The sequence below is a fragment of the Schistocerca gregaria genome, chromosome 4 (assembly GCF_023897955.1).
Source record: "Schistocerca gregaria isolate iqSchGreg1 chromosome 4, iqSchGreg1.2, whole genome shotgun sequence".
Classification (NCBI taxonomy): domain Eukaryota; kingdom Metazoa; phylum Arthropoda; class Insecta; order Orthoptera; family Acrididae; genus Schistocerca; species Schistocerca gregaria.
In genome coordinates, this window is record NC_064923.1 from 586,186,552 (window position 1) to 586,202,302 (window position 15,751).

Here is a 15,751-nt window from a genome sequence, read left to right on the forward strand (position 1 = left end):
AGGACCACCAAAACGATCACGTTCGACAACGTTCCCGGTTTCACTGAGTGGTGCGAATAAAACCTTCTACTTAATGGTCTTTAGATTTAGCGCCTGCTTTTTGTGAAGTGAAGAATTAGAAGCTAAGTGTAGGTAGCTGTATCTCATTCAGTTGGAAAATGCAAGTAGATTTTACAGTGACAGATAAAACCCATGGGCAACAAGATACATCTTGTTTTTTTACTGTCAGTCATCATTCGCTTGTTCGCGACAAATCGCTCCCATTCTGTGTCTGTCCCCCTACCCTTCTACTCTCTCGACCCAGTGTACTCATAGAAAACGTTAGTTGCTTGGAGGAGAGTGACGCGCAGGTGATGTTAGTTTATGAACCAATTATCAAATGTTCAGATGTGTTTGAAATCTAAGGTCATCAGTCCCTAAGCTTACACACTACGTAACCTAAATTATCCTAGGGACAAACACACACACCCATGCCTGAGGGAGGACTCGAACCTCCGCCAGGACCAGCCGCACAACCAATTATCGACATGTCTTCCAGTGAAGATGCTAATGATACCACAGTCAACATAGCACTGTTCGTCAGTTGGGCACGATATTGAACTACAAAAATCTAGGATACCGGAGGTAGTGTCAGAAAAGAAGAACGCATGGAATACAACTGCTGAGGAACACTCTCACGGATCTGACAAGCAGCACTGTGTTGCAAAGATTAATAAACTGTTCACTAATCTGAAGAATCAAATAAATAAGGAATCCGTTATGAAGGAAACAGGATTTATCGGTACTGCTTTCCCAGGAAGACAATTCTGTTTTTAGAAAGATTCCAGGAGCTATTTAGGTTGGTGCCAAACACGTGTCAAACTCTGCTAAGAACTGCGATAGAAATGAAGATCAGAGAGAAATGCCATACGCAAGTATGTACCCAGTTGCTCCTCCTGTGACAACAATACCGACAACCTCAAAGTAGATTGAACCTGAAATGAAAACTCTTGAAGCACCCTCACTTCAGTCGTCTTCTTCTTCTGCATCTTTCCTGTCCTCCAAATGATACTGAAAGTGTTCTTTCAGGTGCCTAGAAATGATGTGTACTATACAACACGCTACTATTAGTTTGGGGTATCTCTCTCTCTCTCTCTCTGAAGAAAGTTTTACATCGTTAACGATGATCGGAAATCGTTGCTTCAACTGATCAAAGGCTCTCTCCACTACCGCTTTTTTATTCTATCATGAACCAAAGTGAACAGTCGCTGATCAGCATTTCTTGCTGGCTTAAATGGAATGACCAAGCATGGAGATTTTTCATATCCCGAATCACCAAGTAAACAAACGTCCCCGTTGTACCTTGAAATTGTATTTCTAATTGGGCCACGTCTCCATACTGTAGCATCATGCATCTCTGTTATACCCTGAAATTATGCACCAAAGAGCCAAAAACCGTATAGGCATGTGTATTCAAATACAGAGATACGTAGACAGGCATCTGCCGCCGCTGCAATAACTGAAATTGTGCCGGGAACTTAATTTCAATTTTCTTTCAGGAGACGCTTTGAGAACCTCTGACAGATGGAAGTGCCTGTCTTCATTATTTGCTTCCTCCTCGGAATTCTTTTTTTTAACGCTGCAATGAGTTTCACTGTCTTCATTTTTATGTATTTTCCTTGTTCTATTTTTCGGTTTACCAGCTTAGGATGCATTTTTAAACCTGTTTGAGACAAATTTTATGCGACTGTCTTCATGATCATGGCTACTGTCCTCTTCCTCAAAAATGTTCAAATGTGTGTGAATTCCTAAGGTACCAAACTGCTTAGGTCACCTGCCCCTAGACTTACACACTACTTAAATTAACTTATGCTAAGAACAACACACACACCCAAGCCTGAGGGAGGACTCTAAGCTCCGGAGGAAGGGGCCACGCAGTCCGTGACATGACGCCTCAAACCGTGCGGCTACGAAGGCTGTCCTCTTCTTCAGAACTGCCTATTGTTTTCTTGGAAAGAGCTTGCAAGAGGCATAGTTGATCAAACTATACCAACTGTTTTCTGCTAAAAGCTTCTGTACTGTTTTTTACACTACTGGCGATTAAAATTGCTACACCACGAAGATGACGTGCTACAGACGCGAAATTTAACCGACAGGAAGAAGATGCTGTGATATGCAAATGATTAACTTTTCAGAGCATTCACATAAGGTTGGAGCCGGTGGCGACATCTACAACGTGCTGACATGAGGAAAGTTTCCAACCGATTTCTCATACACAAACAGCAGTTGACTGGTGTTGCCTGGTGAAACGTTGTTGTGATGCCTCGTGTAAGGAGGAGAAATGTGTACCATCACGTTTTCGACTTTGATAAAGGGCGGATTGTAGCCTATCGCGATTGCGGTTTATCGTATCGCGACATTGCTGCTCGCGTCGGTCGAGATCCAATGACTGTTAGCAGAATATGGAATCGGTGGGTTCAAGAGGGTAATATGGAACGCCGTGCTGTATCCCAACGGCCTCGTATCACTAGTAGTCGAGAGGACAGCCATCTTATCAGCATGGCCGTAACGGATCGTGCAGTCACGTCTCGATCCCTGAGTCAACAGGTGGGGACGTTTACAAGACAACAACCATCTGCACGAACAGTTCGACGACGTTTGCAGCAGCATGGATTATCAACTCGGAGACCATGGCTGCGGTTACCCTTGACGCTGCATCACAGACAGGAGCGCCTGTGATGGTGTACTCAACGACGAACCTGGATGCACGATTGGCGAAACGTCCTTTTTCGGATGAATCCAGGTTCTGTTTACAGCATCATGATGGTCGCATCCGTGTTTGGCTACATCGCGGTGAACGCATATTAGAAGCGTGTATTCGCCATCGCCATACTGGCGTATCACCCGGCGTGATGGTATCGGGTGCCACTGGTTACACGTCTCGGTAACCTCTTGTTCGCATTGACGGCACTTTGAACAGTGGACGTTACATTTCGGATGTGTTACGACCCGTGGCTGTACTCTTCATTCGACCCCTGCGAAACCCTACATTTCAGCAGGATAATTCACGACCGCATGATGCAGGTTCTGCACGGGCCTTTCTGGATACAGAAAATGTTCGACTGCTGCCCTGGCCAGCATATTCTCCAGATCTCTCACCAATTGAAAACGTCTGGTCATGATGACCGAGCAACTGGCTCGTCACAATACGCCGGTCACTACTCCTGATGAACCGTGGTATCGTGTTGAAGCTACATGGGCAGCTGTACCTGTAGACGCCATCCAAGCTCTGTTTGACTCAATGCCCAGGCGTATCAAGGCCGTTATTAGGGCCAGAGTTGGTCGTTCTGGGTACTGATTTCTCAGGATCTATGCACCCTAATTGAGTGAAAATGTAATCACACGTTAGTTCCAGTATAATATATTTGTCCAATGAATACTCCTTTATCATCTGCATTTCTTATTGGTGTAGCAATTTTAATGGCCAGTAGTGTATATTTTTCTTCTTTTGAAGCTTCCAGCCAAAACGGATAGATCTCTATCTCTTATGCGTCACTGCCATTGGGAAAAAAACGACACAGAGAGAGGAGGAATGCAGAATGTTGTAATGTACTGCAGCAACCACGATGTTCACTATATTATATAAACAAGTTCTGAGGGAATGTGCTGCTGAAGGCACGTGCTCGAGTGATGTATTGCACTGTATTTGCGCCAAGGTCCATCGGGTGAAAAGTGGCGCCACAAGTGGCCCATAACTAATAGGTATAGTCTCCATTAACCGCAATGCCTCGTAACGGTCTTGGGCAACTCCAAGTGGACGGAGCTGTTAGTGAGCCCAGCAGCTGGTATATCTGTGGCGCTGCTAGTTTCTATCGGCTAATAGACTAGCACCACTGCCAATACGAAACAATGCACCAAAACCTCTTGCATCTAGCGGAGCTACTCAGAACGTCACGAGTGGCTCCCTTTATGGTATTCAGCCTTAGCTCGACTTGTGAGTCGTGCCTGGACTCCTCAGTCAATAAGAGCATCGTCCGCTATATCAGAGTTTTCTGACATTCGCGCGTTCCTTGAGGAGACTCTCACCGACAGTGTGTAGAGCCATCAACGTAGCTAGCCTGAACCCTAAACGAGCCGTTGCTGGAGGCAGCAGCTGACGCCATCGTGAAGTTCACCTGCAGCTACGCCGGCCGTCGCAGACACTGAGTTACTCGTTACCATGCAGGTCACGCGATCGCATTTAGACACGTGTCGTCGTTAACCATCGCGGGTGCGGGTTGTGGACGGTCTCTGTCTACCTCGGTTGGTCACCAAACCCCAAACCCCAGTGTGCCGACGACGGCAAATGCGTCACGCGCACCTTCTACGTCGAACCTTATGGCTGGATGACCAGAGAAGCCCCACCTCTGCCGTAAGCGGGCTGCACTTGCTGGCCTTCGCCCCTGTCTCGTCTTCGTAGGCCACGTCACCTCTCAAACTGACTGTCCGTGCAGAGAAACTCTTGACACTAAGCAATTCCCCACAATAGCATACGCCACTCGGTAGGTCTCCCATACTTTGTTTCAAGAGAATCAGGGCAGGGAAATTTCAGTTTATTTATACAAGGTGATACCGTAATTATGTTAAACACTTCCAGGGATGACGGGAGAAGGGTAAATGCATCAATCTGAGGCAAGGGACCCTGGTGTGGAAACGGTCGAGTCGGATACTGTAAGCGATAAACATTCTGAAACCTCTGGCAGTGGTATACATGCACCGATACTATTGTTGTTAAGACTTTAGGGTAGGTAATTTTCAGACAAGGTAGTATGGACCAAAACTAGTCAAAAATGTCCAGTAAACAGGGGCTCTAAAATGCATATCTTACGAGCTATGGGCAATTCCTCAAAAGGAGAGATGTGTTCCACAGTAGAGAAGATGAACAAGTGCTCATGGCTCTTGAAGTAAGATTTTTAGAAGCCCATATTTACTGGACTGTTTTCCTTCTTTTGATCCATACACCTGCTCCGACAGTTACCTAGCCTACAATCTTAGCAAAAATGGTACCGGTACATGTATCCTACTTGTCTGATTTATCAGAACAATTTCCATTTCTAGCTTCCGACTCAGTCATTTCTGGACAAGGGTCGCTTACCATAAATTCATAAATTTACCCTTCTCCATCAAATCTGAAAATCTGTAACATATCGACCTTTACTAGTTTTTGTTTGCCTGCAGTAATTCTACGTTATTTAATACTCCGAGCGTAATAGAGGCAACAGTCAGCGACAAATATCATTAAATTGAAATTCAGCCAGCCGCCATACAGCGATCATGGGAGGGTATCGGTTATCATTCTGACATTGGGATGTATACTACTCTGCTGCCCCACTCTTTGTAAGTCTAAAATTACATCGAAGAGAAATAAAAGTGATGTAACTAGCAGTTTTAGACCTTCTGACACTGTCTATTGTCTCACCGACCTTCATCCAAGGAAAATATTGGGCTTCTTGGTAATATTCGTCTTTTACAAAGGGACAGGAAAAGTGCGTGACGTCCCACCCACCAGAACATTGTTACATGTGGTAATTTCGTTAGTTTCAATCATATAAGTTGTCCAACATTACAGAAAATGTTATCATTCGACGGTTAGAACTGAAATACATGAAGTAGGATACAAGATGAAATATTAATAGGTGTCTTTCGTTTTCATGGAAAAATAAATGAAATGATAAATAAACAATGCTGACTACATTTTTGTTAATTGCACTGAAACTACATTATCCCAAGTATTCCTAGAATGTTTCCTGCTTGGAATATGAGTACATTATCTTTTAGTGTAGACTGAATTCTAACATATAATCCAGTAGCCTGTAAACACTGTTGGCATTCTCAGTTTAGTTTCGTACTGTGAATTACAGTGGTTACGAAGTAATTAGGTGTCGTTATGTTAAACAGTAGTATAGTAAGTTGACAGCATGACAGAGTAATTACATTATATTTGGTGCTTTTATGTTATCCAGTTGCTTGCAAACGAATAGTGCTAACTTAACTAAAGGAATCCACGATACACGTTCCTTACCTGTGGATGAACTTACTATTGGCGAATACTTTGACATTAAGTTGTTGAAAATCACATCGCAGAACTCAGAAGGCGAAATTACATATATGGATTCTACCTAATGTAGTAATAGTTAATCAAGCGATGCAAATTAGCTTCGAAATCGTATGAAAAATGGCTGCATCGAATGGATAAAAGAGAATTGTTGAATGACACTGCTACTCAGTTTGCTGTTGATACATTTGCAAAGATTCCAGGATGCTCAGAAATGCGCGTTACAGACGTGACGAATGGCTTCGAAATGACAGTGACGTTGCATGCGGTGTGTTTTCTGATCATGGAATTTTAGGCTATTGTTCGTCAGGAGGCAATGATGACAGTGATTTGGATAAGCTGACGAAGTTGGCGCACAATGTGAGCACATTATGTCACATAAAAATGTATCAACACAGCTGCACAAAACAACGACTTTTTTGGAATATCAGGCGCAAATAACTTCGTCCAAAATAACACAGATGGAACGCCTACATGATCGTTCTGCAAATAAACGACATACTTATCTGTCTTATATGACACTGATTATTTCAGTGTTTAAAATTCCTGTTCTTTTTCAGTATCTGGTCAACATTTTCGGGAAATGAATAATTTGTGCCTTTGTGTACAAATAATTATAACGTGTGTGTTTAGAGCAACTAAATCATTTCATGTATTTTTTTCTAACTTCCCGGACTATCTAGATTTTCGATTATGGGGATGGCTTACGGTGTCACCTAGTCCCGGTAAACGAGGTTCCACTGAACTTAATTTCTTATTTTGGCTCATTAGTCTTCTGACTGGGTCGTCCCTGTGACAATGTCTTCATCTCAGAACAGCATTTACACGTCACGTCTTCAATTATTTATTATTTATAATCTACTCTCTGTCTTCCCCTAAAGCTTTTAACCTTTGCAGTTCGCTGAAGTGCGGCAGAAGTTGATCCCTGATGTCTTAAACGAGTCCAGTCAACCTGTCCCTTCTTCTTGTCGGTATTTTCCACAATTCCCTTCCTCAGCGATTTTGTACCGAGCTTCCACATTTAATATATAATTAGTCCACTTAATTTCAGCGTCTCAGACACTTCAACTCTTCTTTTCCGGTGTTTCCATAGTCGATAATTCATTTCCATCCAACGCTGTGCTCCAGAAGTTTATTTTTCACATGTTTTCTCTGTGTTTTGTATTACGAGGCTCGTTTGAAAAGTTCTGCCTACTGTAAGATATAATTGAAGAAAATAGTTTATTTTACAAAATACCTTTACAAGTCTTCAATATCCCAGCAGGAGGATGCACCGCCTCATTTCCTCACGGAAGTTCGAGGTCTTCTTGATAACCGCTTCCAAGGTCGGTGAATTGGCCCTGAAGGGGCACTCGCATGGTCATGTAGCTCCCCAGACTTACGCCACTGGATTTCTTTCTCTGGGGTGTGTGTGTTCCTCCCCTATCAAACAATTTATCTACGCTGCCGCTGCAAAAGGTACGCCTGATTTGCTGCAACAAGTGCGGGAAGAAATTGATTTCCGGTGATATGTTTTCTGTATCGCAAATGGTAGTCACATCGAACCAAAAGACACTTGACACTTTCATGTGAAACTTGAGGTTGTTTGCTACAAATTGACATATCTACCGATTCTGCAAATTATCTCAATAAATGTCTACGTGATTTCAACGTTGTTAAGTCATTTTTGACTCGCCATGTAAGATTCACTGAACAAGTCCTGTAGCTCTTCCTCATTTTCAAACAGGATAACACTGCCATCAATCGGTGACAACATTCACTGATGGCGCTGTTACACCCTGTTCAACAAAACAAATGGTTCAAATGGCTCTGAGCACTATGGGACTCAACTGCTGTGGTCATCAGTCCCCTAGAACTTAGAACTACTTAAACCTAACAAACCTAAGGACATCACACACATCTATGCCCGAGGCAGGATTCGAACCTGCGACCGCAGCAGTCGCACGGTTCCGGACTGCGCGCCTAGAACCGCGAGACCACCGCGGCCGGCCCTGTTCAACAGGGTGAACAATCTACTGAGGGGGGAATGATGATAGAGAGTAAATTAAAGAAAGATTAAGGTAGTGGGGAGGAGAAGAATTAGTATTAGCGACAGACTTAACATCAAAATTGGGCACCACGTAACAGATGAAGTGAAGAAAGTCTGTGAACTCAGATACAAAACTGCGAATGACAACGAAGAAATGAGGATATGACAAATGGACTAGCACAGAGAAAAAGAGCTACGAGGGTCATTTCAAACGTCCTACAAACTGTGAATGCGCGACCGTTACTGTGGCGTGATAAAGTTGAAATTCGTGTCAGTTGTGAGCTAAACTTGGCGTGACGGCCGTTGATGTGTTTGCTGGTTCGCTTGGTTGTGTCGTGAGTAATTCATTTCTGACACTGAAGCTGCAACCGAGTCAGGTCGGATTACACGTAACGACTAGCGTTCCTACATCAAAATCGAATTCGTACGTGGAAAAGCCTAACAGAAATTTACAACGCTTTGAGAGAGATGTGTGGGAATACTGATGTGGATCGTAACATAGTATCGTGGTGGAGTGTTCATCTCCAAGAAGGTTGTTTAAGCGCTGAGGACAACCCAAGAGGTGGAAGTCCATCGAGTGCAACAAGCTACACCTCTCAGCATATTTTTAATGGAGAGAAGAGGAAATTGCGTATGAGACCGGAATGTCTTTCACTTCAGTTTACAGAATCATAGCATAAATCTTGAAGACGACAAAATTTGCTGCCAGATGGTTTCCGCGCGATACGTGAGCAGAGCAGGAAGCCTGTCGCAAAAGAATCGAAGAAGAATTACTTCAACGTTATCAGACAGAAAAAATTCGGCCGCCAAGAGTCAAAGATGAAACTGATGATGATCTTTTTGTATGACATGAGTGGAGTAATAGCTACAAATAGAGTGCCCCATGGGCGTCTGTAACAGGTACGAAGTAAAGCTGATTCTGCAAAATGTTTCGCGCCCGAAAATTCATCACAGAAGGTGCGACATCATTGCAGCTGGTGTCCTCATTTTGCAAGACTACATGTTGCCCTGCCCGTCAGAGAAATGTTCGACAAATATAGATGGGATATACTTTCCCATCCACCATAGAGTCCTGATATGAGCCCACAAGACTTTGATTTCTTTCCCAAATTGAAGGAAAACTCCGGGTAAAACTTCTCGATACAACTGATGAAGCTATTCCATCTCAGTAATAATCATCGACCTACGAAATTAACAAGTTTTCAAATATCTCCAGATACACAACACCAGTGATAGTTTCTACATGAAGAAGAAAGTGAAAGTAGCCATTTAACTGGCACTACGCAGGTGTTCCTAGTGGCGGAATGGGGTACTGATGCACTACATAAATCAAACTTGAAACTCTTTTCAGCAAAATGACCCATCTACCGATTCTGTAAGTTATCTCAATAAATTTCTACATCATTCAAAAGTTGTAAAGACCTTTTTGACCTTCCATGTATAGTCGACGTTGTTCGTAGTGGTCCTGTGGTAAAGCTCTTACTTTGAACACAAGAACATGCGACATCGAATTTCGGATCGACCACGGAAATTTTCAGTCCCCGAAATGAAGACGAATTCAAAGACTTGCAACCTGCCATGGAGTTACACGAAATTATCATTATTATTATTACTATTATTACTGGGTGTTCCCCATAGCTGCGCTCACATATCGATAATTTTGTTACGATGATTGACGGCGAGTTAGTAGGCTATTGTACGAATCAACTGCTCTCACGTGTCTGCCTGTTCAGATAAGCATGGCTCTAATGTGCGAAAGGGGTGTGGGCATCAGCAAACATCTATGCATCGTGCTATCGAAGCAGATGTACACCATACGAAGTGTACATTACGCAAAAAATTCAATAGTTTTTAACATAATTTATGATCAATATTACAAATATTGGGCTTCTTGGTAATGTATGTCTTTTAAAAAGTGACGGGAAAATTGCCTGTATCACCACCCCCGAACTGGAGATTAGTTTGATTTTGGTTCAAGGTTGTCTTCCCCTAAATTGACGTTCTTTCTGGATTTTGGAGACCAGTCTTCCCCTTTTTTCCAGTTCTTCCGCAGCTCAGATTACTTCTTGAGCACCGTCGACCATTTCTTGAAGACAGTTCCTCTGGTATATCCATCAATGAGATTCAAGTTTCTCTTCAGTCTTCAGAATCATTGAGTGTCTTCACCTCAAATCCTGGCAGGAGACCCTTATTAGGTGCTACCAGATGGGCCCACTCTTTACTTTGCTTTGTGACAGCAGAGCCCAGCATCGAATGTTCGGCCCAGGTTGGCTGGTTTAAGGTGATAGTTCTTATGGGCAAAAATGTAGGTTCATTTATGGTGTAACCACCTTGCAGGGGTTGCCAACTGTCGAAAAAATGAATAAATCAAATTAAAAGTCTTTAGGACAATTAATCTTGAAGAACGTAACGCAAACAAAAGTTCTTGAAGTTGAACATAGAACTTCATCAGAAAAAGATATGTTGGCGTAAACTTAATTTCTTTTCGTTGCTGCAGTTGATTTTTCCTGTAAATTTCTTGAGCGATGACGGCCCAGATAGCACCATGGTTCTCCAGTAACGTGAATGGCCAAAAAGTGATCCAAGTGTACTCAGATTTAGAACTCAGAATGTTTTTTTTCTTGACTTGACGATATGTCACACACCGCAGCTCAAAATCTCATATTGTACTGGCCCTCCAACCGGAGTATTCACATTTATAATTATTGGTATAGTTTGTTACTGATAGTCATTCACTCTGAACTTGAATCCTACTCTTGAATGTTGCTTTTATTTATTTCATTACTTCTTCGATATACTGATAGAACAGTAGTGGGGATAAAATGCATCCCTGTCTCTCGCGCTTTTAATCCAAAACTTTTCTCTCGGTGTTCCATCTTAATGAGTCCTCTCACAGGACGTGAAAACGCGCCTGGACAAGGAGCTAGTAACGTCGCAGAGTGGAATTCCACGTTCCAGTACACTACGGAGAGTGAAATAAACAATCTGACATGTCCAATTTTGCCTCGTGAAGAGGAATGTGGCCAATGACATGCGACATCGTTGTACGTCAGAAGCAGAAGAAAGGAGTCGCCATATCGTAAGGCGTTAAACATCGTATTTGGTGGGTTTTCTTTATGAAAATGAGTTCATTGTATGAAAATAAGCTGTTTCAGAGCATCAGTAAATTGCGGGTCTCTCAGGAACGCGTCGCTTTAGCTACAAGTTGTTATAATAAAATGAAACTACGTATCTGTATGTAAAGGCTCACTGTAGTTGATTTTTTTAGTATTACAATTTGTGTGCTAGGAAAGTACACCGTTTCAATGCTACAGCGTAGTGATAATCTATCAAAATCACGTATTTTTGGTACACTTTTCATATTTAATATCAAATAATTTCATTTGTTGTGTATGCCATATATGGACACCTGGTTGCAACGTCGAAGCTGTAGCACAGTTGATGACCTATGAAGAGAAACGTATAAGAATAGCGTCTACCTCCTAATTTTTTTCACGTTTCGGTTTCTTAAAGATTCTGGGTCTTCCTTATTCATTTAATAGAAGCATTTTTTCGAATGTACATGATTTTATTGTAAATAATGTATTTACTGTTAGGCAAAAACCTCCATGTCCCTGTCAGCAAAAGTTTTAAAGTAAGCAGAGGTACTTTTTGTTACGCTTAAACTTTCTGTAAAATATAAACTCCCATCTTTGGGTTTATGGACTGGCTTATGTTTCTATCTTGCCAATATATTTCTTTTCCATTGATGACGAGCAGCTTCGTAAAATCTCTTCCATTCGAACGAAATTACGAAATGAAGGCCGGCCGCTGTGACCGAGCGGTTCAAGGCGATTTAGTCTGGAACAGCGCGACCGCTGCGGTCACAGGTTCGAATCCTGTCTCCGGCATGGATGTGTGTGAAATCCTTAGATTGGTTAGGTTTAAGTAGTTCTAAGTTCTATGGGACTGATGACATCAGATATTAAGTCCCATAGTGCTAAGAGCCATTTGAACCATTTGAACGAAATGAAGCTCGGTCTTGACATCTATATGATGTAGTACGTTTTTTCAGGGTGTTGATAGTCAACGCAACATCGAGAATATGGGTATATTGCACACACAAACTGACGTTAGATGCTACAGCTTAACTACATTCAAATTAAAACCGAAAATGGGATGAAAATTGAGATGAGGTCAATTTCTACTAACAGGTATCTCAGATTTCTATTCAGTATTATGTAATGCTCCTCTGCCAGCAAGTCGCTGTACAAGCCATGAACAAGTCGGGAATCTTCTTTGCGATTTTCTCCACTCTTCTTCGACAATTGCTAACAGAGTCAATGGAGCTGTTTTACGCGAATTCATTTTTGGTCACGATACTACGTGATCTGCGAGCCAAATAAAGCCGACAACGGCCGCTGGAGAGCGCTGAGACTCAAATCACGTCAACTAGCTCGTCCCGTGTGCTGACGGCGCTCTCTCGTGCGGTTGGACGTCTCGTCCACATCCACGTCAATGTTAGCTGCCTCGTCCCAGACTAGGATGGGTTTATTGTTCTCTCGTTGCTGTTATACATATTGTATATTACTTGTCTTTGTTTCATACACTTATTTACTGCTCTGAGCACCTGAAATGTCGCACACCACTTTACACGGTCGAACACAAACTCCTGGTCGGCACATACTGTATTCCATAACGTAAGTTAAACTCACCGTGAAACAGTAAAAATGGGGGTCTGACAGCTAATGGAGTTGTATTAGCTGTCTCAGAGGTCTGCTTTGTGTGCCTTTGAGTGTACCTGTCAATTGTAGGTGTAATGGGCGAGTGCATAGAGTGGTGCCATCTTTGCGTTGTATGATGATTCGAGAGTTATTAATTCGTTCATTTATAGCTTGTTTACATATCTGTATGCTACCTATTTATAACTCACGAACGGCTGGACCGATTTGGTTGAAAATTGGTGGAGAGGTAGCTTAGAGCCAGGAGACGAACATAGGATCCTTTTTATCCCGTTCGACTGCTATAAACCGTGGTATAACAAAAACGCATCTGGCATGGAATAACAAAACGCAAATTTCAGCTAAGCGTCACTATAAAACGTGACCATGACCATTAACAAATCACAAGGCCAATCCTTGGAAGTTTGTGGTTTAAATTTGGAATATCCATGTTTTTCACATGGTCAGTTATATGTGGCATGTTCACGGCTCGGAAGACCATCAGCGTTCTTTGTTCTTGCGCCTGATAATAAAACAAAAAATGTCGTGTATCACAAGGTACTTAATTAAAGAGTGGAAGCTATGCACCAAAAAACATAAAGCATAAAGAATCATTAAAATACTTAATTTTTTATTTGTATTTCTATAAAAAATTGAACTTAACATCCAAAATCTGATTATTTATTGGCTTTAAGGTGGAACAGAGTTCGCCAGGTCAGCTAGTTGTGTATAAAAATATCTCCTTTACGTATTATAAATTAAAATCCCCGCCATCTTTTCTGTCTATGTGAAGGGTAGTCTCAGAAACCACTGTAGGGATTTTGATACGCTTTTCACTAATATCAAGACTGATTCACGAGGAAGGTTTTTGTGTGTGTTCAGTAAGTAACACTATACATGTTTTTCATGGCCTATTTAGTTTGAAAAATTGCGGAATTTGTTGTGGGGTGTCACAGAATATTCCCCGTTACAGCCTCTATAGTTCTGAGAAGTTTCAGCAGGTGGCAGCACTATATGTAGTCTTCAAAATGGCGTCTTTAACAAAGTTTCATTCCAAGCAGAGAGCTGTAATTGAGTTTCTTTTTCCAGAAAACCAGAGCATTGCAGATTTCAGAGACAAGTGCAGAATGTCTATGGTGAGCTGGTAGTGAACACAAGATTGGTGAGTCGTTGGGCAAGTCATCTATCATCATCGCACCAAGGTCACACAGACCTGTCCGATCGCCCACCTGCTGGCCTGTCGTACACAGCTGTGATTCTTGCAATACTGGAATGTGGGGCCACTCTCATTCGAGCTGATCAATGACTCACAATCAATCGCCTCTTTGCTCAACTGGATGTGATTGTTGGTAACCATGATATTCTCATCCACCAGTTGGGGCACTCAAAGGTGTTTAACCACTGGGTTCCTCACCGCCTAGTACAACCATAAAGAGCAACAAGGGATCATCTGTGCAAGAATTGCTTGCAGATTACAAGGTGATGAAACCTGGGTTCATCATTTCGAACCGAAAATAAAACAACAACCAATGGAGTGGTGCCACACCACTTCTCCTCCAAAGTGTAGTGTATCGACAGCACTCAGTCAAAAAGTATGCCAGAGGAGAAATGAGTTGCAACAGAGCCAGCCGCAGGCATTGCGAAGCAAAACATGGTTGACAGGCATTGCGAAGCAAGAGCAAAGTGGGTGCAGTATACTAACAGCCAATGCTGCAGTAAGCTAGCGGAAGGATAGAAGCCTTTCCTCACTTGTCAACACGGAAGTGTTTAGAGTATGTACCTTAAGCCATAAACAAACATATTCTCGAGCATATAAGTAGTCAGTCATTTGGGTACTAAAATATTGTCATCTCAGTATTAGAGCCCGCACCACAAGCCAGTGACAGCTGGAGCGAATTCTGGAAGACAGTACAGGGTCCACTGTTCTACCACGGGGCAGGGCAGCCTGCCCTGAGTCATGAAAGCATAAGGCAGCGGCCGCCAGAGCAGAGGGTCATCTGCTCATGGGGCGATGGGGGGGGGGGGGGGGGGGGGGGAGGTCACGGCCACTTCTGCGGAACTGTCAGCTGCGCTGCCGCGCTATCATCACGGCCGCCTCCGGTGACATCACTGATAGCAATATTTGAGAGGTGCCAAGCTCGGCCTCGCACTTCGCACTGTCAGCAATGCTGGACATTTGTTGTTTCATATGAGAGGCAACTGGACGCCTCCACCAACCTGTTCCTGATGTAACTACGGCTGAGGGCTGGAATAAAGAAGTTAATTAAACAAATCTATTGTCGACCTGACGTCTCATTTCGATCTCCATGGGTGACAATCCATTGGTGATCTAACACTGGTGTCAGACCATTAATTTCGCCTCCTTAGAGCAACGTCTTAACCTGCAGCCTGTGGTATGCTACGTCCAAGAATTTTGATTGTAATTTGCTCATGGAGAAAAGGTTTGACAGTCGTGTATTTTGTAAAGTAGATTTTATTGCATTGAGGGGAATCATTGGATTTGTCTAGGTAGAGGTAATGGAAGTCACGACTGGTTAGTGCCTCTTAGATGTGCTCAGTTTAACCTTGAGGGCCACTCAGCGCCAAGTACAGAATCAGTTCCAGTAAAATGTTTTACATGTAATTGTTGGGGGCATGTGACTAGGCAGTGCCGGGAGTCGAGATGGCTCTTGATTAGACGTAAGATGTAAGTTAATGTATTTTGTTTTCTATACTTCTGAGTGTTAGTTCTCAAAATTAATATGTTCAAGGACAAAGCTTCGACAAACCAGAGACACAAGAAACGTCAGAGCTGGAAGCAGTATGGATATTGTTAGAAAAGGTAGTACAACTAACACTGGATAATACAGAATCACAATCGTCACAGCGGCGCATAGATTTGTCACTCGCCGGAGGTTCGAGTCCTCCCTCTGGCATGGGTGTGTGTCTTGTTCTGAATGTTGAGTTCGT